At 43.6% G+C, this 25,887-nt stretch overlaps 1 long non-coding RNA gene across 1 annotated transcript; it reads right to left on the bottom strand.

Moving 5' to 3' along the window:
• Positions 1 to 3,287: 3,287 nt before the first annotated feature.
• On the bottom strand, positions 3,288 to 22,058 carry LOC119965490. The gene is made up of 3 exons (XR_005460520.1): positions 21,970 to 22,058; positions 6,121 to 6,217; positions 3,288 to 3,526 (listed from the first exon to the last, which is right to left on the bottom strand). It is a non-coding gene; the product is annotated as an uncharacterized LOC119965490 (long non-coding RNA).
• Positions 22,059 to 25,887: the final 3,829 nt, after the last annotated feature.

Raw genomic sequence — 25,887 nt, 5'->3', positions numbered from 1 at the left:
AGAATACCCTCCTCACCCTAGGGGTCTTCTGCACCTACACGAACCCCAAAATGCTCCTATTAACCCTCCTAAAGAAAGCCTTCGGAATCATGATGGGTAGACACTGGAAAAGAAACAAAAACCTTGGGAACACCGTTATCTTAACGGACTGGACCCTGCCTGCTAGGAAGAGTGGCAACACATTCCACCTCCTAAACTCCTCCTCCATCTGCTCCACCAGCCTCGTAAAGGTTAACCTATGCAGGGCCCCCCAGCTCCTGGATATCTGGACTCCCAAATACCTGAAGCTCCTCTCTCTTCAATGGACGCTCTCCTATCTCTCTCTCCTGGTTCCCCATGTGCACCACAAACAATTCACTCTTCCCCACATTGAGCTTATAGCCAGAGAAGTAATCTGGGATCCTCATCAGGGCCTCGTCCCCCGGGACAGTCGAAAGTCCTCCGACCTCCTCTGATTCGTCACCAAACTCGCCACCGGAGCACTGTACAGTAGCCTCACCCAACTAATGAACCCCTCACCAAACCCAAATCTCCTCAACACCACCCACAGGTAACTCCACTCCACCCTATCAAAAGCTTTCTCCGCATCCATCGATGCCACTATTTCTGCCTCCCTGTCCGTCGCCGACATCATTATAACATTAAGAAGCCGCCGCACATTGACATTCAGCTGCCTCCCCTATCCATCCCTCTCTTGAGCACTGAAGAAGAGCCATATGGACTCAAAATTGACCCGGTTTCTCTCTCCACAGATGCTGCCAGACCTGCTGAGTTTTTCCAGCATTTTCTGTTTTTATTTCATTAAAACCAGGTATGTTCGAATGTTATTTTGTAAATACAGCCAACAGCCCCCTAGCAATTATATTCTCTTGTTAAGTTGAACAACTGGGGAATATATTTAAAACCGAACTGGGCAAGGATGAATGCTCCATTAATTACACATTATATCTGTTTACCTGGAAAAATATTATGGTGTCCCTCAAGAATCTTTTTCAAAATCGAATTATCAATATCCTCAAACTGGGATGCTACCTTTTAACAATTCACTACAAGAAACAAAAAAGTACACAAGTCTGAAAATACCTGCATAAGAATGTGGTTGTACCATAGCCAACAGTTAACCCTCAAAATATAATTGTGTGGAAAATAAGGAATCTAAATATTCCTAACAGAATTTTCATTAAAATATTTATATTATTCTGTATGTTCTTTGCCATGATCCACTTTGGTAAAAGAAAATGGCATTATACATAACAGTATTACAGATACAGTAATTGCACAGCCTAGTGTTTGCTTCGCCAGTGATGATTATTTGTAACACGAGTGTATGGCATGTTTTGACATTTTAAATTCCAGTGATACTGCAACTGCAACTTTTTTTTTATAACTCCCACATCAACCAAGTCCTCACAACAGTCTATGCCCATAATTTGGTTGAACAGAACCACCTAAACAAGCAAAGGAGTAGCATTACAGTCAAAACTAGCCACTGAATTAATAATGAACGTGTAATTCATAAACCAAATTAATAATTTAAAAATGTAGAACCCTAATAAACTTTAGATATACCAAGTACATTTTACATAATATAGATACATGGCTATGGTAGAGCTTAGACTGCCCCAAAATAAAGTACTGTAAATAGGTCACGCCAACTACATGAAAAGTGCAGGTTGTTCTTTAAAAGACTGAAAAATAGCATCTAATATGAATACAAATAATTGAATGTTCAAAATTACAAATCTAAATGGTAAAGTAATTTTGTGGGGCAAAAATAAATGACAAGTTACAACTACTTATTTGTGGTTTGACTAAAGACCGAACATGAGCAGAAAGAATTCATTTAACTTTTTCAGTAATCATACTAGCCACCAGTGTAGCAAAGAAACAAACAAATTTCAATGGACTGGGTGTACATTTTTCCTCTATGCTTTTTACTCATAGGACTGGCAATGAAATGTGAAAATAAACATTTTTTCTAAAAGTCTTGGCTACAAATTCAGGTTATTTACAAATTTGTACTCTACTTGGCTATAAACCTAGCTCAAAACAAGACACCATAAAATAATGCGGTAGCACACAGCAAGAAATTAAAACGATTGTGGGATAAGTTACACATATCAAGATATAAAAAATGCAGTCACATCATCAGTATTGTACACTCAGTATCATTTCAAATAAAGTTGCTCGATTATAGGTAAGGAATCAAGAAGTATTAGGTCTGATAGTGAATCTGGTTCATAACATTGCATTGAAATTAAATGATAGATGGAAATTGAGTTTGGGGCCACCAAAGACCAGAGAGCCAAGACACAAAACTTAAATGATGGGCAGGTCAAACACTGGATAATGCAATGGAACAGAAATACTCAGGCCCAACACTCAAAAGATCAATTCAACTGATACAATCATAATTTAATAATTTATGCCCAACAACTAAACTTTCATTATTGCACCAATAAAAGTCAGGAATACAACAAAGGTCATTCTACTACATTTTTAAAACTCATTTTGTAATTTTGCTTTCAAACAATAGCCTCCATACTCACCAAAATGACAGGCATCATAACGAACCACCCATATATTGCCAATTTTCATCCACAAAGTTTCATGGAAGATGAAAGAAAAAAATTACTTCAGGTGTGCAACCAACAGCAAAGCAGTATCAAAGTCTACACCACACAGACATGACTTTCAACTTGAAGCTTAACTTTAGATAACTACAACCTAATAATAATAATTTGATGCACTGTATAAATTCCACTTGGATCATTGCAGCCCAAATACATTTTACTATTGAAAGTGAAAGTGAAAATTGCTTATTGTCACGAGTAGGCTTCAATGAAATTACTGTGAGAAGCCCCTTGTCGCCACATTCCGGCGCCTGTTCGGAGAGGCTGTTACGGGATGCCTAAACAAATTTAATTCCAAAAATACTGTAATATTTGGAATGGGAAAAACACACTTAAATTTCGACCACTTCAATTTTTATTAATGATAATCTTTATTATTGTCACAAGTAGGCTTACATCAAAACTGCAATGAAATTACTGCAAAAATCCCCTAGTTGCCACACTCTGGCGTCTGTTGGGGTATGCAGAGGGAGAATTCAGAATGTTCAATTCACCTAACAAGCATGTCTTGTGGGAGGGAACCAGAGAACCCGGAGGAAACCCACGCAGACACGGGGAGAAAGTGCAGAGTCTGCACAGACAGTGCCCCAAGGCGGGAATTTTAACTTGAGTCCCTGGCACCGTGAAGTAACCGTGCTAACCACTGTGCTACCACGCCAAAAAATAAAACATAAATATGTATTGGCCATATGATAAGCCTTTTAAATACATATGGCATGGAATCCAACAGGATAAATTGTACGGCATCCCAGCTCCTAGCCACCTGTATACCTAAATATCGAAAGCTCCTCTCCACTGTCTTGAGCGGGAGCTCCCCCAGTCTCTCCTCCTGGCCCCTGGCGTGGATTATAAACAGTTCACTTTTCCCAACGTTCAGCTTGTACCTTTTGCATCTAATTAAAATGACAAGTCACTAGACTGGATTCACATGTCATACTGTACCACAGCTAGAGGGCAAAAACAATGGATTAAACATAAGTCCCATTATTAGAACTAGAAAAATACATTTTTCCTTATTGCTAGATTATTTCAAAATGAACATACGGCAGAGTTTTACTTGTACTTTTGTATCACACTTTGTGATGTTGGTATTATTTCTTTCGAACAGGATATTAAATGCACGCGGACGATCTGCTGTTGTATATTTCAGACCCGCTAGAAGGGAAGAGGGAGGTCATGCGGATACTGGGGGACTTTGGGAGCTTTCGATATTTAGGTATATAGGTGGCTAGGAGATGGGATGCTAAACACAGGCTCAATTTATCTCGGCTTGTAGAACAGATGGAGGGAGACTTCAAAAAGGTGGGACGTGCTCCCGCTTTCCCTGGCAGGAAGAGTGCAGACTGTGTAGATGACGGTTCTTCCCAGATTCTTGTTCGTTTTTCAGTGCCTCCCCATTTTCATCACCAAATCCTTTTTCAAGCGGGTAAACAGGATTATCACGGATTCGTCTGGGCAAATAAAACCCCGCGAGTCAAGAGGGTATTCTTGGAGCGTAGCCGGGGGGGGGGTTGGCACTGCCGAACCTCTGCAGCTACTATTGGGCAGTGAATGTGGCCATGATTAGGAAGTGGGTAATGGAGGAGGGGTCGGCGTGGGGGCAGCTGGAGGCAACGTCAGGCAAAGGCACCAGCCTAGGGGCATTAGTAACAGCACCGCTGCCGTTCTCGCCGGCACGGTACACCACAAGCCCGGTGGTGTCGGCGGCACTGAGGGTCTGGGATAGTGGAGGAGGCACAGGGAGGAGGAGGGGGCCTCAGTTTGGACCCCGAAATGGAACAACCACAGATTTGCTCTGGACGGGATAGATGGGGGGTTCCAAGGCTGGTATAGGGCAGGCATTAGAAGGATGGAGGACCTGTTTATAGACGGGACCTTCCCCAGCATGCAGGCACTGGAGGAGAAGATTGGCCTCCTCCCAGGAAATGCTTTCAGATCTCCAGGTTCGGGACTCTCTCAAAAAACAGGTGGGGATTTTTCTGCTGTTACCCCCGCGAAGGATACAGGACAGGGTGGTGTCTGGCATCTGGGTAGGAGAGGGGAAGTGTCGGACATATATCAGGAGCTACAGGAGGTGGAGGAAGCCTCAGTGGAGGAGCTGACGGGCAAGTGGGAGGAGGAGCTGGATGAGGGCCTGTGGGCTGATGCCCTGGCAGGATGAATTCATCCACATCATGCACCAGGCTCAATTTGATTCAGTTTAAGGTGGTGCACTGGGGGCGGCATGTGGCACAGTGGTTAGCATTGCTGCCCAAGGCGCTGAGGACCCGGGTTCGAATCCCGGCCCTGGGTCACTGTCCGTGTGGAGTTTGCACGTTCTCCCCGTGTCTGCGTGGGTTTCACCCCCACAACCCAAAGATGTGCAGGGTAGGTGGATTGGCCACGCTAAATTGCCCCTTAATTGCAAAAAAAATAATTGGGTTCTCTAAATTAGCGATATGGCTGGGTTTCTCAGCCTGGAGCGAATAAAGTTTGTCTTTATTCTCCTGGCGGTGGCAACCTTTCCTTGACTTTCTAGGGGAGCAGTAAAGTGTCAGCAGCAGCAGCAACGGCGGGGGGGTGGCTTAGGTGAGGTGGCTTGTTGATATAACGTGTATTTTCGTTTTGTATACTGTTAGCAGCCACCTCGTTTTGTTAAATATTTTGCATTTATTGTTTTTCTTTTTGTTATGTACAAATCCTGGTTGGAAAAAGCTTTAATAAAAATAATTCAAAAAAAGGATATTAAATGCACTTAGAATGACTTAGAACATACAGTCCAGAAGGAAGCCATTCGGCCCATCGAGTCTGCAAGGACCCATTTAAGCCCTCACTTCCACCTCATCCCCATAACCCAATAACTCCTCCTAACCTTTTTGGTCACTACGGGCAATTTATCATGGCCAATCCAAACCTGCACTTCTTTGGACTGTGGGAGGAAACCGAAGCACCCGCAGAAACCCACGCAAACACGGGGAGAACGTGCAGACTCCGCACAGACAGTGACCCAGCGGGGAATCGAACCTGGGACCTTGGTGCTATGAAGCGACAGTGCTATCCACTTGTGCTACGGTGCTGCCCATAATGTGGAATATTTCTTTTGATTGTTTTTTTAAAGTTGAGTCACAAACTTTCGTAATTAACTTGAAAAAGGCTTTTCATTTATATTATAAAAGTATAATCAACTCCCATTGCTCACAGGTGTTCCCTTCCTGCAAAATCTTGAAGGGTGAAATCACAAACAGTGAGCCTGCGCAAAGACAACACATGCGCAGTGCACGCTTTCTACATAGGAAAAGTATGGAAACAATGAGCGTTTACAGTCTAACAGTTCAACACGAGAGTCTAAATTGCAGCTGAGTATGGTTTTTTGGTGGCGAACCTCGATTTGGTGTACATACACATTCGTGTGAGTAAATTCATTTGCGATGGAGGAAGTTGTGAATGACAGGAGTTGATTGTAACAGGATTACTATTGTCAGATAGTGTTGGTTATTATATTACTTACACAGTCACAATTCTAGACAGTAATTTTGATCAGATCAGAAGGAGAGTCAATGTTCCAGAATAAATTCACAGGCTGCCTTATTTTCAGCAGATAGTTCCTTTAAAATAAGAACAGTTTAAAAGTGATTGTTAAAGCAGAGTGCACATGGAGAGAAAGAACTAGATTCTTCATATTCATAAATATACTAACTAGATTGAATCCTCTTACCAACTGTATCAAGTTTTCTGGTTGGCAATCAGTAGCTAGTGGTGTCCCTCAGGGATCCGTGTTGGGCCCACAATTGTTCACAATTTACATTGATGATTTGGAGTTGGGGACCAAGGGCAATGTGTCCATGTTTGCAGATGACACTAAGATGAGTGGTAAAGCGAAAAGTGCAGAGGATACTGGAAGTCTGCAGAGGGATTTGGATAGGTTAAGTGAATGGGCTCGGGTCTGGCAGATGGAATACAATGTTGACAAATGTGAGGTTATCCATTTTGGTAGGAATAACAGCAAACGGGATTATTATTTAAACGATAAAATATTAAAGCATGCCGCTGTTCAGAGAGACTTGGGTGTGCTAGTGCATGAGTCACAGAAGGTTGGTTTACAAGTGCAACAGGTGATTAAGAAGGCAAATGGAATTTTGTCCTTCATTGCTAGAGGGATGGAGTTTAAGACTAGGGAGGTTATGTTGCAATTGTATAAGGTGTTAGTGCGGCCACACCTGGAGTATTGTGTTCAGTTTTGGTCTCCTTACTTGAGAAAGGACGTACTGGCGCTGGAGGGTGTGCAGAGGAGATTCACTAGGTTAATCCCAGAGCTGAAGGGGTTGGATTATGAGGAGAGGTTGAGTAGACTGGGACTGTACTCGTTGGAATTTAGAAGGATGAGGGGGGATCTTATAGAAACATTTAAAATTATGAAGGGAATAGATAGGATAGATGCGGGCAGGTTGTTTCCACTGGCGGGTGACAGCAGAACTAGGGGGCATAGCCTCAAAATAAGGGGAAGTAGATTTAGAACTGAGTTTAGGAGGAACTTCTTCACCCAAAGGGTTGTGAATCTATGGAATTCCTTGCCCAGTGAAGCAGTTGAGGCTCCTTCATTACATGTTTTTAAGGTAAAGATAGATAGTTTTTTGAAGAATAAAGGGATTAAGGGTTATGGTGTTCGGGCCGGAAAGTGGAGCTGAGTCCACAAAAGATCAGCCATGATCTCATTGAATGGCGGAGCAGGCTCGAGGGGCCAGATGGCCTACTCCTGCTCCTATTTCTTATGTTCTAAGTGATGCTCTGATGCTTTGCCAAATTAGCTATATAAAGAAAGATTTTTATTTTTACTGCATAGATCCAGTCAATAATGCAAAATCATATTCCTGGTTATTGAAATTATACATGTTTGTTGTTCTGGTAATGCCAAGCAATCCTAGTAATGTAGACATGTTAATGATTTATGAATCATACTTCCTGTGGTATCATGACCTATCCTGCTTTCAGAACAGCTCCCAGATCCGACACTACAATCAATTGCCTTCATTGTTAATCCTCAACCTGATGTTGGAATCAGCTTAAAAATGTTTCTTCAAAAAAAAAAAGAGACCCTTTCACACTAAACAGTTGTCCTACACATGCAGTGAAAACATGAAGGTTTGGAGAAAACATTTTTCTGCAGTTGTAGGGCTTTAAAACTGTATTTCACATGATAGAACGTGGTAGGAAGGAGGCAAATCCACCTGAATATTCACCTGGCAACAGAGTAACTGCTGCAGGATCAGACATTAGAGAAGCAAAATATTCAGATTTGAGTTCAGCCCTCGTCTGGCAATGGCAAATATAATATTATAGCATGTGACAGGGGAAGAGATGGAGAGATTTAAGGAGGAAATTCCAAAGCTCAGGCTTAGACAGTTGAATGGAGGTCTTATGACACAGTGAGTAGTGCTATCTTTGAGCCAGAAGCCCCAGGTACAAGTCGCAATCCAGAACTTGGTGGCCAAAGAAGATGTGTACATAATGGGCCAAACAGGTGGAGCACCAACTTGTAAATCCTTCCAACATACACTAATGACAGGTAGAAAAAGTGGGAAAGATTCCTGATCAGCTTTGTGATGTTACGAAAATTGGATTCTCTACCATCACTATTCATAACTATGGACTACAATATGTATGTTGAAAGTGTATGTTGCCATAATAATTCAGACACCTTGGGAGACCAGTTGGCTGGAAGCTGGTGTGGATCAGATTGGTGGCAACAGGACAGGGTTCAAACCCCATTCTGGCTGGGGTTGATTCAGAACCTTCCTCCTTGCTCTACCCATGTTGACAGTCGTCGTGTTGTGGATTGGACTTGCCTTCAGGTGGAGAACTGAAGAAGGAGCTGACAACAGCTCAATGGCTCATCATTGGTGACATGCAGACATGCAAAGTTAAAGTGGGATGTACAAGCTGTCAGGAGTTGGGGAAACAGAACTCTTGAGGGTTTCCAAGGTGGAAGAGAGTACAGATATATGGAGTGGCTATACATTTCCAATGTATGTCACACAACAAGTTCAACAATGTCCATATTCCATCAAAAAGAATAAAAACAAAATGTGCTAGAATTGTTTGCATGAAATTTCCGACTAGTACTGCAGACCTTAATTTCAAATGCAGAATAAATGGGACATGTAGGGCGGTATTCACCCTCCCACGCCGGGTGGGAGAATCGCTGGGGCGCCGCGCGAATCGCGCCACGCCGCCCCGACCCCCGCACGCGATTCTCCCACCCCCCCAAAACCAGCACGGCGCAAATCGGGCCGGGCCGTTTGGAAAATCACCGCTTGGCCGCTCCGACACGACAGGGTCCCGCCGGCGCCGTCTACCCCGGTCGCTGCCGGCGGGAACTCTGCGGGAACACTCAGGGGCAGCCTGTTTGGGGGGGGGGGGGGGGGGGGGGGGGCTCCGAAGGAGTCTGGCCCGCAATCGGGGCCCACCAATCGGCGGGCCGGCCTCTCCACCCCTCGGGCCTACATTTCGCCGTGGCTGGCCCCTGAACACCCATGCCATATTGCGTCGGAGCCGGCGCGCGTAAGAAGTCCCCCGCGCATGCGCAGGATGGCGCAGCCCAACTGCACATGCGCAGGATTGAGCTGCCCCAACAGCGCATGCGCGGGTTGGGGTGGCTGGAGTTGCGTGAACTACTCCACCGCTGTGCTTAGGTCGTGCCGGGGCCCTGTTCACACCGTCGTGAAACGCGACGGCGTTCACAACAGCGTGCGCACTTGGCCCGCGGAGCGGAGAATCACCCCCGTCGTGACTATCAATGGAGATAAAAATAAGTTGCAGTAATCAAATTAAAGTGATTGGCATGTATTTGTTCGCAATGCTTAATTGTATTCCACACTAGAACTGGCTCTATATTGTCACTAGAATTGCCTCGTTCCTAAGAACCAAGTACATGAGTGATGGAATTATCACAGAATTGTTATGGCATAGGAGGCCATTTAACCCATTGTGTCTGCACTAGCTTTCCAAACGGGTATCTTGGCGTGGTGCCATAATATATAACATCTAATTATATAATACTTTTTGACTGGGAGAATTGACTGTTGGCATTGTATTTTTAATTATCTCAGTAATGATGCATTGTAAAGAGATAATTTACATTTTGTTACAACACCCTGGGCTAGTGCGTGGTTGATTCCAGCCCCAAAGACCTCCCGAGTCCCAACATAAGTGAATTAACCAATAATTTGCATAAGGTTTCTGAGATCTTTGGCCCTTGACTGCACCAACATGATTTGCAAGGGAAACATAACAACTGTTTATTTATAACAAAAATGTTAAAACATGCGATAATTACAATAGAATAATGGTCAGCTAATCCACTTCTTCCCCCTTTTACCGTCCCACCATCAATTGCAAAAGTACAACATTGGAGTTGTAACTCGTTTTGGGCTAACCTGAGGTTGTGAAAGGTGCTATAGAAATGCAAATCTTGCTCTTTTTCTGTTTAACATTCGTGTTGGCCTTGATGAGTGAAATATGATTATGTTGGCCATGGAAATGGAGGTTCAAAACAATGATCCCTGGAGTGAAGAGCTTGCTATATGAGGAGCCGTTGAGGACTCTCAGTCTGTACTCGTTGGAGTTTAGAAGGATGAGGGGGGGATCTTATTGAAAGTTACAGGATACTGAGAGGCCTAGATGGAGTAGATCTTTCCATTTGTAGGAAAAACTGGAACCTGAGGCCACAGCCTCAGACTCAAGGGACAATCTTTTAAAACTTCAGTCAGAGGGTGGTTAATATGTGGAACTCATTGCCGAAGAAGGAGGTGTAGACCAGATCAGTGTTTTTAAGATAGATGGGTGCATGATTAATAGGGAGTATGGAGTTATTGGAGAAGGCAGGATAATTGGGATGAGAAACACATCAGTCATGATTGCATAGCAGAGCAGACTCGATGGGCCAAATGGCCTATATCTGCTCTTATGTCTTATGATCTTTTGGCCCCAAACACACAAGACAGACACACACATATGGAGAGGAAAAGGGTAAAAATAAGAAAGATTGGGTGGCATGTGGCACAGTGGATAGCACTGCTGCCTCACGGCGCTGAGGACCCGGGTTCGAATCCTGGCCCTGGGTCACTGTCCGTGTGGAGTTTGCACATTCCCCCTATGTCTGTGTGGGTTTCACCCCCACAACCCAATGATGTGCAGGTTAGGTGGATTGGCCACGCTAAATTGTCCCTTAATTGTAAAAAAAAAATCATTGGGCACTCTAAATTTAATTTTTTTAAAAGATTACCAAAAATAAGAGAGATTAAGGTGAAAAGAGATGAGTGTCATTGCTTCAGATATTGAAATCACTGCCGCAGGCTGTCCTCCCAGGATGCTGAGTGATTGAATACACCGGTTGGACATAATGAGGATCTTCTGGTAGCAGCATACACTCAGAACGCCCAGGCTGTAGAGTTTCCTCTGGGGGAGTCACTCAAAAGAGCAGCCTCAGGCTTACCTTGTGCGATTCTCGATCTCACTTTCTCCCCAGCTTCAGCCTGTGGTTTAAACCTAATTGGTTTCCAGATTCACCAGAATATTTCCCAGCTTTACGGAGGAAAAACAGAGTATCAAAAAAGCAACTTCCACGAGATTTGAGAGGTCTGTTAGCATTTCAGGGAGAGAAACCCAAAGAACTCCCTCCAGCTCTGTCTTCAGGAACTAAACACTGATAGAGAGGAAACGCTGGCTGGATCCATTTTCCTGGAGAGAGCTCCTGCAAAGCTGCTGGATTTTTAAAACAATTGGCCCAGCCTTCAGCCAATGGCTGGATTGGATTTCTTTGCAGTTTAATCTGGCTGTCCAGAGGAAAAAAGGTATTTTCTTTGGATCTTTAGAAAGAATCCATTAGATATGAGAGAAAAATCAGAGCGGTGACCAAAATTAATACCAAAGAAAAAAAAACAGTCACACAGAGGAAGAAACATTCCAGAGTAATCAGCATTGAGTATCATCCAAGGCGTGGCAATTTTAAAACAACTCATTGCCAAGTCCATCAAGAAGTGTCAGCACTGATCTCAAACCAAACAGCACATCCTGCTGGAGTTTCCTTTTTTTTAAATTAAAGGCAAGCTGCTTGATCTTAAAGGCATCAATCATTCATGGACAAAAAATGGCAACGGCGAATAGATTAACGAAAATTAAAAGAAGGAAAGGGGAACAGGAAGATCCTTACAATTTATTTCATGAGCTCAGATGGGCCGAGTGGCTTAATTCTGCTTCTACGTCTTATGGTAATATGTTATAAGCCAAAAGTGAATGCAATGTTTTTTTTTAAAAAAACATTTTAAAGTATTTATAATTTTGTAATAATAACAGTAACAGTAAACAATGCAAATCCAAATATAAATATATTGCATAAATCATATCTATCCCTAACAAGTCCCTCCTACCCGAAACAGAAAATAGCCAAACTTTCCTCCCCTCTCCACCTTTTAATGTTTTTGCCTCTGCTGAGTTAATTTTCCCCGAAGTCGACAAACAGCTGCCACCTCTGGACGAACTCTAGCATTGACCCTCTTAGGACGAACTTGATTTGCTCAAGACTGAGAAACCCACCAATGTCGCTCACCCAGGTCTCCAATTTTGGAGGCTTACAGTCCCTTCACACTAGCAATATCCGTCTCCGGGCTACCAGTGAGGCAAAGGCCAAGACATCAGCCTCTCTTGACCCCTGGACTCCCAGATCTTCCGATACTCGAAAAGTCACCACCTCTGGACTTGGCACCATCCGTGTTTTTAGTACCGTGGACATGACATCTGCAAAACCTTGCCAGAATCCTCTAAGCTTCGGGCATGCCCAAAACATATGGACATATGGACATGATTTGCTGGTCCCCCTGCACACCTGTCCTCTACCCAGAAAACCTTGCTCATCCGGGCCACCATCCTGTGCGCCCAGTGAACTACCTTAAATTGTATTCGGCTGAGCCTGGCACATGATGAGGCATCCACCCACAAACCTGCCTCCATCTCTCCCCCTAACTCATCTTCCCATTTGCCCTTTAGCTCCTCTATCGGAGTTACCTCCGACTCCATAAGTTGTTTGTAGATATCCGATACCTTCGCTCTCCCACCCCCGTTCCAGAAACTACCCCGTCTTGTATCCCCCGTGGCGGTAAGAGCAGAAAGGTTGAAACCTGCCTTCGTAATAATAATAATAATAATAATAATAATAATAATAATAATAATAACTTATTGTCACAAGTAAGCTTCAATGAAGTTACTGTTAAAAGCCCCGCGCCACATTCCGGCACCTGTTCGGGGAGGCCAGAACGAGAATGGAATCTGCTCTGCTGGCATTGTTCCGCGTTGCAAGCCAGCTATTTAGCCCACCGTGCTAAACTAGCCCCTTCTATTTCCCCTCTAAATCCGTCAAACTGAGGAATCCCCCATCTATGAATAAATCCCCCATCCTCTTGATCCCTGCTCTCTGCCACCTCTGAAACCCCCCCCCATCCAGCCTTCCCGGTACAAACCGATGATTGTTACAAATTGGGGCCCAGACCGATCTCCCTCCACTCTCATGTGCTTCTTCCACTGCCTCCAGACTCTCAGGGCCACCACTACCACCAAGCTTGTGGATTACCAGGCCGGCGCGAACAGCAGAGGTGCTGTTATCAATGCCGCCTCCACTCGCTCCCACACCGATCCTGCCCCACCTCCCACTACCTAATCATGGCTATATTTGCCGCCCAGTAATAGTTACTAAAGTTCAGCAGCGCCATCCCATCCTCCCCTCAACTACACTCCAGCAATACTTTCCTCACTCACAGGGTTTTACCCGCCCACACAAAACCCCAAATCGCCTTGTTTACCCGTTTAAAAAAGGCCCATGATCTGTCATTTCGATACAGAAAATCAGAAAACGCTCAAATTATTTTATTATTTTTCTAATACTGAGAACATAATTTTTTTGACCAAAATTAACTGTCCACTTCTATGAAAAGTTAATTGAAACCAAAAAACCAAAGAGGAGAAATAGAAAAAGTGAAATAGAAAAAGTAACACAAATGGTCCAAACTTTAAACTAGTGGATTTCTTGTTGTGTTCTCACAGCAAGTCAGGGCAATAAGATTTTTACTCAAGTACATTAGTGATGATGTGAACTTTAGTATGGTGATCTGCAGCTTCTGGGGTTCATGAAGCTCTGTTTAGTGCACAAAGTGTGAAACTGAAGGTTAATGACTGGGATGTGAAGTTTTATCTTGGAAAATCTTACAAGTTACGATGTGGCAAGGTCAGTGCTTGTTGAATTTCCCTCACTGCTCTTAAAGTGAGTGGCATACCCATTTTCAGAGAGCAGTTAAGAGTCAACCACAGCACTGTGGGTCTTGGGTAACATGCTGGTCAGATCAGGCAAGGGTGGCAGATTTCCTTTCCCAAAACGAATCAGTAAACCAGGTGGAATTTTTTGGTAACTGATGATAACTTCAGTCACCATCATAGAGTCTAGCTTCCAATTAATTGAAATTAAATTCCACCAGCAGGCATAGTGGGATTTGAACATCGTTTCCCCCAACTACTGGCCTGAACCTCTGGATGATTAGCCCAGTCACATTGCCAAAACTCTACTAGTTATGCAGCTTTGGAACATAGAATCAACAGAACTGGAAAATACTATTGTAATCCATTTGGCTGGTGCCAATAGACCAGCTGGCCCAGTATCTCTCACTTTTAAAGCCAACTCCCGGGAATCCATGAGCACCACAATGAAAATAGGGTGGGTCATAGGGTGGTTGTACTAGTCTCAGTTTAGAAGACTGCTGTATATTCAGTAGGTCTTACAAAGAGATTCCGATTCTTATATGTTTTTTAATAAAATTTAGAGTACCCAATTATTTTTTTCCAATTAAGGGGCAATTTAGCGTGGCCAATCCACCTAACCTGCACATCTTTGGGTTGTGGCGGTGAAACGCACGCAGACATGGAAAGAATGTGCAAACTCCACACGGACAGTGACCCAGGGCTGGGATTTAAACTGGGTCCTCAGCGCCGCAGCCCCAGTGCTAGCCACTGTGCCACATACCACCCCCCCCGAGTTTTGTATGGTTGACCATTAACTGTTTATTGCCAACACAAAACTATGTAGAAGCTATGAGCTAACTCCATGCATGCTTCTACACCAGTTTCTATCCAGTCCACAACCGACTCTAGTTTTAGGTCATGTGTCTCTTTGCATCACATGGGGCTGGTTTAGCACAGCGGGCTAACCAGCTGACCTGTAATGCAGAACAAGGCCAGCAGTGCGGTTCAATTCCCATACCAGCCTCTCCGAACGGTTGCCGGAATGTGGCGACTAGGGGCTTTTCACAGTAAATTCATTGAAGCCTACTTGTGACAATAAGCGATTATTATATTATTATTAGATCATGTATCTCTTTGCATCACACTGGGACGGTACTGTTTCCCAGACCACATTCACCCTTGCTATGCCAGATACCTTTATACTAGCCTGTGCTAATTTTGACCCAATAGCAAAATACTAAAGATGCGAGGCATCTGAAATAAAACAGAAAGGTTGTGCACCTGAAAAATTAACCGCTTTTCTCTCGCCACAGACGCTGCCAGCTAAGTATTTCAAGCAATTTTTCTTTAATTTGGGGTACTTTTAACCCTGACCACAATTCTGATGAAACATTTAGCCCCAGGAGATAGCAAATAGTTCCAACTGAAAAACTAGCACTAGCACAATGGAGCAAATTACCCCCTTCAGTTCTGCTGAGCAGGACAATTACCGAGCCAACATCAGGATGCTCTGGCTAACATATTACTCATCATATGCCAACATTGCAGTCACAGGATCCATTAATTTGCTAACTTCTGCATATTAACAATGGAGGCAAATGTGCATTGTGAATGAGGGAGTATGAGCAAAATGATAACCATGCACAATTCCAATCAATATTATAGTAACTAATGGGCTATTGTTTTAAAAATAAATATTAACTTTTGTAAATAACTAAGCACCAGAAATAGTGACCATACTATTACTAGATCCTGTTGCATTGCTGCTCAAACCAAATCAATTCATAGTTTGTAATAAAGCTACAAAGCAGTGTGATGTTGATAAAGAAACAAGGTTTCAATGCTCAGTCAGTGAATTCTTGGCAGCTAAAAGCTTTAATATTTTACATGCTCAACTACTTATGTCAACAATTCTGTTTGCAACTATCAGTTTAAACCCCTGCTTCCCTATGTGTTGTCCGTCACTTTTAAAAATAAGCAAATTTTCAAATGGATGTTGCAGACTTATCTCATCTATTAGATGCAGTATTGACCAGTTACTTAGGACACAGGCAATGGATTAAGCTATGCTGACTCATCCTCTCTGAAGCTGATAAAACTGCCCAATTATCCATCCAGCCACTACAACTTTCATTGATAAATAGATTACGATATTCAGTTTTGTTCAAAAAAGGCTCTAAGGATAAACCCAGCAATTACAGACCAGTCAGCTTAACATCAGTAGTGAGTAATTGGCAGTACGGTAGCATAGTGGTTGGCACTGTTGCTTCACAGTGCCAAGGTCCCAGGTTCGATTCCCAGCTTGGGTCATTACCTGTGCGGAGTTTGCACGTTTTCGCAGTGTCTGCATGGGTCTCCTCCAGGTGGTCCGGTTTCCTCCCACAAGTCCCGAAAGACGGGCTGTTAGGTGAATTGGACATTCTGAATTCTCCCTCTATGTACCCAAACAGGCGCTGGAATGTGGCGACAAAGAGCTTTCCACAGTAACGTCATTGCAGTGTTAATGTTAAGGGGCTGGTTTAGCTCACTGAGCTAAATCGCTGGCTTTTAAAGCAGACCAAGCAGGCCAGCAGCACGGTTCGATTCCCGTACCAGCCTCCCCGGACAGGCGCCGGAATGTGGCGACTAGGGGCTTTTCACAGTAACTTCATTGAAGCCTACTCGTGACAATAAGCGATTTTCATTTCATGTAAGCCCACTGGTGACGATAAAGTTTATTATTAATTATTATGGATAAACTTAGTAGACAGGTGGAGAATGTGGGTTGGTTGGGAAGTGCCTGCATGGATTTCTAATGGGGAAACAGTGCTCAACTAACTTACTGGAGGGGTAGCACGCTGACACAGTTGTTAGCACTGTGGCCTACAACGCTGAGGACCCAGGTTCGAACTTGGCCTCAGATCACTGTCTTTGTGGAGTTTGCACATTCTCCCCGTGTCTGTGTAGGTTGCACCATGACAAGCCAAAGATGTGCAGATTAGATGGATTGTCCACACTAAATTGCCCTTAATTGGAAAAAAAAACTTATTGAGTTTTTTGGAGCGGCAACGAAGGGTGAATGAGGATAATGCTGTTGATCTGGTGTACCTGTACTTTCGAAAGGCATCGCAATACAGTACTACACAACAGACTTGAGAAAAGTTCAACCCATGGAATAAATGACAGTAGCAATGGGTATACAAAATTGGCTTAATAATAGGAAGCAGACAGTAATATATATATATATATATATATATATATATATATATATATATATATATATATATATATTGACCTGGGTTTGGTATGCAGGTGACAATTTCAAAGTTTGTAGATGATACTATGTAAACTGTGGGAGGGGGACAGTGTAGGATGTACAAAGGACACAGACAAGTTAGTTTAGTGGCAGATAAAGTTCAATGTGGAGAAGTGCGAAAGGATGCATTTTTGTAAGCAGAATATGGACAGACAATATAAAGTAAGGAGCAAAATTTTTAAGGAGATGCAGGAGCAGAGGGACCTGGGTTAATATGTGCACAGATCATTGAAGATGACAGGACAGGCAGAGAGAGCAGATAATAAAACATACAGAATCCTGGGATTCATTAATTGGGGCATTGAGCAAGTTATGTTCCATGGTTCCTCCGATGATGAAGACACACACAGCACATATATGTGTTCAACCAGAATAATGATTTATTGTCAAACACGTTGAAAGATAGCCAACAGATCTATATACAAACAAGGTTACTTAAATTACTATGGAGCTATTCTAACTGCAACAATCTTACTGTATGTCCTATTACCAACAACTTCCAAGTCCAGTTAGTCACGAGATGCATGTCTGCGCTATCCGCTGGCCGGAGGTCATACCTATGATTATGTATACTGATGAACATCTATACATCCATACAACTATACAACAAATGCATTAATGCGCATGCATATCACCAGAGTACAAGAGCGAGGAGCCCAGTCAGCCAAGCGAAAGGTGAGCAGAGCAACAGTCGGGAGTTGGGAAGAAAGTTAGGCCAGAAGGACCGGGGAGGCTCAACCAGAGCCAGAAACCAGCCGGACAACAGGGTTGAGATTGAGAGGACTAGGCAGCAACCGGAATGGGAAGCGAGATTTGGAGTTTCTATGCCTTTGAGCTGAAAGTGGGTGTGGTCAGGGGGGCATTGATGTCATTCAGGGTGGGGCTCAACATAACTGGGGTGGGGCCGTCACATCATCAGGGGGCAGGGCACCCAAAAGTGCATGTCTGCACCTGCATCAGCTGGAGTATTGCATACATTCTGGTCACCACACCATTAGAAAGATATAAAAGTATTGGAGTGTGCGCGGAAGAGAATGGTTCCAGGGATGAGAAACATCAGTTATGAGGTTTGGAATGCATTGCCTGGAAATGAGAAAGGCTGGATCAATTGAGGCATTCAAGAAAGCATTGGATGATTATTTGAATAGAAACAATGTGCAGAGGTACCAGGTGTGGTAAATGTACATCATGTAATTCACACTGTATAGTATTGTGTCCTTGTGGGCTCTGTCTGTGAGCCGTTGCGCGGCTCTGCCCACAGGGGGAGATGAGGAGCTTGTACAGGGCTCCACCCTCGGCTCTGCCCATGGCCCCTTCCACTACCGGAAGTATAAAGTGCTGCAGCCTTGTGAGTCTGCCCTCAGTTCTTCTGGTCGCAGGCAGGCTCCGTTGCAAGTCTATTAAAGCCACAGTTTACTTCCTATCGTGTCTCGAGTGCATTGATGGTCACATCACCAGGTAAAGTCAGGAGAACGGCATTAAGTCATAATGCTCATTTGGAGAGCTGGTGCAAATATGACAGACCAAATGGCCTCCATCTACGCCGTAACAATTCTGTGATTCACAAAGATTTCACAGGGTGTGGACATCACCGGCTGGCCAGCATTTATTGCCCATCCCTAATCACCCTGGAGAAGGTGGGGGTGAGCCACCTTCTTGAATAGCTAGTAGCCTTTTAGTGTAGGTACAACCACAGTGTTGTTAGGAAGGGAGTTCCAGGATGTTGACCCAGCAAAAGTGGAGGAACAGGGATATAGTTCCAAGCATGATGGTGTATGGCTTGGAGGGTCAACTTCCAGATAATGGTGTTCTAATGCGTCAGCCACCCTTCCTCTTTGAAATGGTAGAGCTCATGGATTTGGAAGGCGCTGTTGAAGGAGTCTTAATGAGTTATTGCATCTTGTAGATGGTATACACTGATGCCACTCTGAATTGCTGGTGGAGGAAATGAATGTTTAAGGTGGTGAATGGGATGTCAATCCCATTGGCATCCTGGATGGTGCCATTGTGTTAATTTATGTTTCTAAAGTCTGATAGCTGGATACTTCAAACATTTAACTTGCTACTAAAAACAAATAATGCAAATTAAACAAACTCATTTAATTGACATTTTTCATTAAACAGCATTTTCAATTTGGAAGTTATCATACATTTTAGATCCGCTGTTAAATTATATTGAAGTCTTTAAATTATAACCTTGTAAAAGGCAATAAACCATGATAACAAAAAGATATATCCAAACTTTCAGTGTTACACAAATAAGCCAGTATTAAACCATCAACTAAAGATGTCTATTGACCAGCGAGAATGGGAACTCGGCAGTAATATTAAATTTTTTGTATAAATCTGGCAATTCAAGTATTGATAGTTGCAGTGAAATAATTATGGTTCTGGTGACCATATTAAATGAAAAGGCGACCAGATTAAATGCTGTGTAAACCAGCAGACAATCTGTTTGAGAGAAACATGTTGAACAGAGCCAAGGCCAAAGCTGCCATTTGCCAATTCAGTTCTCTCAATTTTATATCCTTCAATTTTCATGGAAATTACAGACCAATTTACAAGACTTGTCAATGTTCATTCATGGAATATAGGCTTCGTTTATTGAGAAGTTGGTGGTGATAACTGAGTGCAGGGGGCATTGAAGTGTCAACCACACTGTTGTGTGTTGAGACTCACATAGGTCAGAATAGACAAGCACAGCAGTTTTCCTTAAAGGAGATTAGTGGACCAGATGTTTTTTTTTATGACAATCAGGTGGATACATGGTCAACAGTACTGATATTTGCTTTTTAATCCCAGATTAATTTAAATATCCAAATTTAAATTCCCCAGTTGCTATGGTGGGATTTGACCTCCAGTCTCTATGTCATTACTCCTGGCATTGGGATTGCTAGTCCAGTGATATACCCACTAACCTATCATTCTCATGAGAGTGCAGACATATTAAAATGTGCATGAGCAGAGATAATAAGTATAGTTTTACTTTGAATTCACTTTGTGGCATTTTGTTTACTGTATACCAATTAGTTTGGTTCTGTGTCTTTAGCTAAGCTTCCATATTATCTGCAGACAGCAGCAGGAAAACATTTTTAAAAAGGGATTAATGGCTTTTAATTACCCTTAGACTATCACTGAAAGATTTTAGAATAAGCTTCATTTTAAATGTTGATGTGCATACTTCTGTATATTTTCATAAGCATGGATCTTATTTGAGTAGATTTTAGCTAACTTCATGCAATAGTTGCACCTTTTTCTTTCCTCAGTTCTAAAAGAACATCAAGTGCCAACCAAAGTCGTTCGAGGGAAACTGCTTTGAAAGATTAGCTGCTGGTTTGAATTAATATCAGTGATCATTCCAAAGATACATATTACAGGATGAATTATTCTCATTGAATAAAAGCGATTGGTCAATCATGTTTCTATTAATGAAGATAGAATAGGCAAATGTTATGGGTATCATGATGTCATATGTAAACAGGGTGGTGGTATCCTCCGAGGAGTTAGGGTATTTTGTGAACTGGTTGTGAACAAACCAAGGTTTTCAGAAGAACGTGTTCAACGAATGCCCCAATAACACATTTGATCGCATTACAAGCCATTACACCTTAAAAACTTCATTTAAATAGCATTGGTATTAATTTGCATAAAATATCACGTGTTTTCAATAACGAAACAAAAAAAAAAGATCCGCTCAAACGAAAAATATCCAATAAACAGAAGTGTTTGAGAAGATTTAAGGTGTAAAACCACAAAATCAATCCAGCCAGGCAAGCTAACTATCCACGGACAGCAGACGGCAGTGTATTAGAACTCCGCTGTTGCTGTTAAAAACTGTCATGGATACATAAATGTCCTTACTTAGCTGGCACAACACGAATCTAATGCTAACTCATTCAGTAAGAATCAAATATCATTCGTGTACAGCTTTCAACCTTTACAGTTGTTCAATAGCTGCTTTCCGAGAAACAACTTGTAGGTGAACATTTGAGCTTGCGTTCAGAGTGTAATGCAAGTTACAAGATAAACTACACGAGGCAACCGTTTTTCTGAAAAATATTTTGCTTCACAGAATCATCCCTTCAGAATCAAATGTTTTCGTTTCTTGAGATTACGATTACAGCAAGAAAACCGGAGACATAGCAATTGTTAGGATTACACCGAGGATCATGTTAGATTTCTGCAAAAAGTAATGTTATATTACGAAAGCAGAGGGGAAATCATTCAATACAAATTGTTCTACCTAATCCTGCCAGTTTCTCCTGTTCGATTTGCCAATTTTCCAAATGCGGTCAATGGGTCACTGCAGCAATTTTCCGGTTTATAAATACTTTTTTAAAAACGGGGGTCTTAAAAATAAGTGGGGAAAATCGCAAATATAGAATGTCTAACCACCAGAAGGAAACAGTGGTGTCGCCTGGAATTGTGCCTAGGATCTCCCTGCCTTTGCCTGGAGGAGGGACCGAGGTGCAAATTCCGCAATGCTGTTGCCGCTTCCTTAACTCATTCCCCTCTCTCCATCTGAGATACACTTTCCAAAAGCTCCTGTTAAAAGTCGGAGGTCCAAAAATATCGATAAATGAACGGGGGGGGGGGGGGGGGGGGGGGTTAAGTACCATGACCTCCTCCTCCATACACCTGGCCAGTGCAGGTGAGCAGGGAAAACATGCCCTAGCAACCAGTGTTAGCCCCTGGTTACCCACCTCAAACCCCAGGATTTTATCATAAAATCTCCGTAACGACACTACCGAGCGACTCTAATATGCCGAGGAAAAGTCCTACCTGAAATGGTTCGGATGCTGGACTAATATTTTCCCCCTCCCCCTGCTCTTCTCCCGGCCTAAACAACCTCTTTGCAACCGATCCTGAACCTCTCCTCTCTTCCCCCCCCCAATTGGCTTGATTGACAAGCCGGCTCTCCATCGCTATTGGTTAGCTCCTGCATCACTCAACGCCTCCTTTGCCACGCCCCCTCTCTCCGCAGTGGCCCCGCCCCCGCCCCCGCCCCCTCGCCTGTCACCGACCAGGCTGATTGCCAGGAAAGGGGGAGGAGGGGCGGGGGGTGCAGAGAGAGCCGGGTTCAACATTGCATCGTCATGATTTTGTGTCGGATGGCGAGAAGATGGAAAGAACCGGCTTCGCTGCGTGTATCATACAGTGCAATGCAGCTTCAGTTCAAATCTTTGGACTCTTGCTGATTCTGAGCTTGTTGTGTAACATGATACCTGCTTCTGCCAACAATCCCACCACCCCAACACAATCACACAGGCTGCAACTATATATATAAATGTGCAGGTTGTTCTGTGTCCCAAAACAATAAAACGCCTGAGGGTTGAGATGACATTGAGAAAATTGCTCAGACTCGGTCTTGTGGATCATGACATCATCTCAACCTCTGTATGGTTTACCGTGTTGTATGAACTTTAGCTCGCCTGTTAAATTATGCAATACTTACCTGGTATTTTTACAACACATAACCAGCCTTTGTCGTGTGGCCGTTCTGTATTTTATTGTTACTGGTCCCTGACTTCTCCATTCACCTTTAATGAACACAGTTTTAAAAGTAGAGATAATTAAAGATTTACTTTCGAATTTAAAAAAAATAATTTTTCATTTGTAAACAATTTACAAGATGCAAAAGGTTTGTTTCAGAAACACATTTCATTCGGTTCTCTTTCTACATGTTTCATCAGTAATCTAAAATCAAGATAATAAGTACATTTATATGAAGTTACCTGCATTTATTAATTTAAAAACTTGAATATCGGATATCAGAATTCTAAGGCAATTCGGTGTCTACCTTCTTAAAACGAATCTCTAAAATATAAGAAACATTTAGATTTTATAGTTTTCCTATTTGTTTATTTCTGATTATACTTGTGCGACTTGGCCAATGTTGTCTACCTCATATACTGCAGGAAAGGATGTCCCGAAGTGTGGTACATTGGCGAGACCATGCAGACGCTGCGACAATGAATGAACGGACATCGCGCGACAATCACCAGGCAGGAATGTTCCCTTCCAGTCAGGGAACACTTCAGCAGTCAAGGGCATTCAGCCTCAGATCTCCGGGTAAGCATTCTCCAAGGCGGCCTTCAGGATGCGCGACAACGCAGAATCGCTGGGCAGAAACTTATAGCCAAGTTCCGTACACATGAGTGCGGCCTCAACCGGGACCTGGGATTCATGTCGCATTACATTCATCCCCCACCATCTGGCCTGGGCTTGCAAAATCCTACCAACTGTCCTGGCTTGAGACAATTCACACCTCTTTAACCTGGAGTTAACCCTATCTCTGCATCTGTAAAGATTTAATTACCTGCAAATGCTCACATTCGAAGCATTGTCTGGCATCTTTGACTTTGTCTATATATATGTTTCTGGAATATACCTCTTCATTCACCTGAGGAAGGAGCAGTGCTCCGAAAGCTAGTGTTTGAAACAAACCTGTTGGACTTTAACCTGGTGTTGTAAGACTTCTTACTGTGCTCACCCAGTCCAATGCCGGCATCGCCACATCTTCACTCAGGAAGGCAGCATTCATCCTCTTACCTCAGTGTCCTCGCTTTTCAAAAGATCAGCCCAGATTGCTGCCGCCCATACCAAGATGGTGCACTCTACAGTCACACCTTCTTAGCCCTGAGCTGCTCAATATCACCCCGAAAGGAAGTCTCCACCAGTCAGCAGCCTCCCATTGGCCATGCTGAAGTCATTGGGTTAACACTGAGTGGGAACACCAGGACAGGCAAAGACACACAGAAGGCAGGCACTAAGAGAATGCCCAAGGGTGATTAATTGACATTTGAAAATTAAATGATTTCATTTATAAATTTGGTTTGGTATATTTATTTTGTTCTGGCCTTTACTTTTATTTTGTGGCCAAGCAAACAGAATGTTGGTCGATGGCAGGGGAATGGTAAGGTGTATGATAGTTTATCATTGGGAAAATTGGGGTTATGGTTACTGGGTACTATGGACAGTCAGGCCAGAGTGCAGCTTCCTCTCTTCTTCCTGCTCATGCTCCTGCCTCTGAGCTGCTTGCTGTATTGTTGGTCGCAAGAGCTGTTCCCTCAAGGTAGTGAGGAGGTGGAGCACACAACAGACCCCTACAAATCTTGACACCCACTCGGTAAATACTGCTGGGCTCTCCCAGAGCTGTCTAGTCAATGGACATATTGTTTCAGCATGCCAATGGTCAGCTCATTTTGTGCAGCAGATTTACTTTAATTCTTTGCATGTTGCGCACATTGCGTGTCAGAATCATCAGCCGTGTGGTCAGAGGATAGCCCTTGTTGCCCAGAGCCCTTGTTCACTGCAATGGTTCAAATGCAGCTGGCACAGCAAGATTGTCACAAATTGAAGCCAACATAACCGCTGCCGGGAAACCTGGCAATGAGCAACCTGCATGATTCTCCGCTTACAGTCACACATGAGCTGGATGTTGAGGAAGTGGAATTCCTTTTGTTTCCAGTATAGGACAAAGTTGGCATGCAGCACCTAGCGCTGTCTGTACTATACTATACAGTACTATATAGAAGCCTGCAATCCTAGCAATGCCTGTATTTAATCCACCTGCTTCTTTATTTCAAAAAAGAATGAAATGCAGTTAATTCTCAAGAACAGAGTGTGTCAGCGGATAGTAAATACTGAGATGCTGAAAATATCTCCTACTCCAACCTGGAAGAAACCAGATGCATAGAATTCATCAGTAGAGTCACCTACACAGACACTAAAAATGTGTCAGGCATGCCCTGCCCTGAGGTTTCAGTTCTACTGAGGTGCAAATGTCTCATATTGTACCTCACTGAAGTTCAGTTAGTTGAGTTGCTCCCTAAGTACCTGAGACGGATATGGCCTCCAGCTGAGAATTTATCCTAACCTCATCCACCTTCCTGTTCCAGCAATTTAGGGAGCGAGGTAGAATATTAAAAAGCAGGACCTCGAGGGTAGTGATGAGACCATCAATTCACTAGACACGTGCTTTGAGGTATGAACAGTGGTTTTAATCTACTTACTACAGAGCCAGCCTGTTACACGTTGAGCTCTCGATGAACTGGTCGGCTGGCTCTGGGCATCAATATTTATACAGCAGTCCAGGGGGAGGAGCTGTGGGTGGAGCCAAGGGTGGAGCCCTGTACAAACTCCTAAGCATTCCCAGAGCTACTCCCCCTAGTGGTCGGCAACGCAACTGCGCTTATAATCGTACGGTCTCATATATATATATCGCAGTGTGAATTACAGAGTTACATTCACCACATTCACCCCCTACAAAAAAATCAAGTCCGGCGGGGGTGGTGGTTCATAAATTGAGTCTGTCCGGTGGTCGAGTCGTCCGCTGCGATCTGCGGAGCACCGGGTTTGCAGCCTCTTGTGATGGCTGGATGGGTGTTGTGGGTTGGGGTACGATGGCGGTCTCCGGGGGTGATTCCGTCCGAGCTCCATACCCGTCTGGTTCGACTGGGGACTGGGGGCGCTGAGGGTTAGCCGGTGTGGGTGCACGAAACAATTGTAGCGAGCTAGTGGGCTCAGGAGCGCGAGGGGGCGGCTGGATGGGGTGTAGAGTGAGGGGTACCTCTGCAGTGATAATCGGGATGCTGGATCCTGCGGGTGCTAGGTCCAGGAGGGATACGGTGTCCTGATGGCCGTCAGGGAACTCTACGAAGGCGTACTGGGGGTTTGAGTGAAGCAAACTCAAGGGGG

The sequence above is a fragment of the Scyliorhinus canicula genome, chromosome 1, assembly GCF_902713615.1.
Source record: "Scyliorhinus canicula chromosome 1, sScyCan1.1, whole genome shotgun sequence".
Lineage (NCBI taxonomy): Eukaryota > Metazoa > Chordata > Chondrichthyes > Carcharhiniformes > Scyliorhinidae > Scyliorhinus > Scyliorhinus canicula.
Note: the sequence above shows the minus strand (reverse complement) of the source record. Positions and strands in the feature narration are given on the sequence as shown.